Raw genomic sequence first — 1,154 nt, 5'->3', positions numbered from 1 at the left:
AAGAATTACAAGCATGCGCTACCATGCCCAGCTGATTTTTTGATTTATTGTGGAGATGAGGTCTTGCTGCCCAGGCGGGTCTCGAACCCGCAGGCTCAGGCAATCCACTCACCTCAGCGTCCCAGAGCGTGGGATTACAGGCTGAGCCACCGAGCCCGGCTAGATTTTTTTTTTTCTAAATGTAGTTGTCCAGTTGTTTCAGCACCATTTGTGCTTTTTTTCTACTGTACTGCCTTTGACCCTTTGTCAAAGATTTGTTGACTCTGCTCATGTGGGTCTATTTCTAGGTTTTCTATTCTATTTCATTGATCTATTTGTCTATTCTTTCACCAATACCACAATAGTTTGATTACTGCAGTTTTATATTAAGTCCTGAAGTCAGAGAGTGTCAGTACACCAATGTTATTCTTCCTTAATACTGTGTTGGCTAGGCTGCATCTTTTGCCTCTTCATATAAACTTTAGAATTAGTGTGTCAATATCTACAAAACAATTTGCTGGAATTCTGATTGGGATTGCACTGAACTTTAGATCAAATTGAGACGAACCAACATCTTGATAAATATTGAGTCTTCCTATCCATGAACATGAAATATTTCTCCATTTATTTAGATCTTCTTTGAATTCTTTCATCAGAGTTTTTTATTTTTCTTAACCAAATCTTCTACATATTTTGCTTGATTTATACCAATTTAATTGTGAGGGTGCCAATGTAAATAATGTTGCATTTTTTATTTCAAATTTCACTTGTTTATTGCTGGTATGTAGGAAAGCAATAGATCTCATATATTAACCTTGTATCTCACAACCTTGCTGTAATCAGTTATTAATTCCAGGAGTTTGTTTTGTTTAATTTTGTTGATTCTTTTGGGTTTTCTGCATAGACAACCATGTCATCTGCTAGCAAAAACAGTTGTATTTCTTTCTTCCAAATCCATATATCTTTCATTTCCTTTTCTTGTCTTATGGGATAAGCTAGGGCTTCCACTATGGTTTTGAAAAAGAGTGGTGAGATGGGACATCTTTGCCTTCCTGATCTTAGCTGAAATGCTTCTAGTTTCTCATTATTAGGTATGATATTAGCTGGAGGTTTCTTGTAGATAGTCTTTATCCAGTTAAGGAAGTTCCCCTCTATTCCTAGTTTATTGAGAGTTT

Source organism: Carlito syrichta, unplaced genomic scaffold (assembly GCF_000164805.1).
Source record: "Carlito syrichta isolate Samal-C Ts95f unplaced genomic scaffold, Tarsius_syrichta-2.0.1 Scaffold305117, whole genome shotgun sequence".
NCBI classification, from domain to species: domain Eukaryota; kingdom Metazoa; phylum Chordata; class Mammalia; order Primates; family Tarsiidae; genus Carlito; species Carlito syrichta.
The sequence above is the reverse complement of the archived record's forward strand: the minus strand, read 5'-3'. Positions refer to the sequence as shown.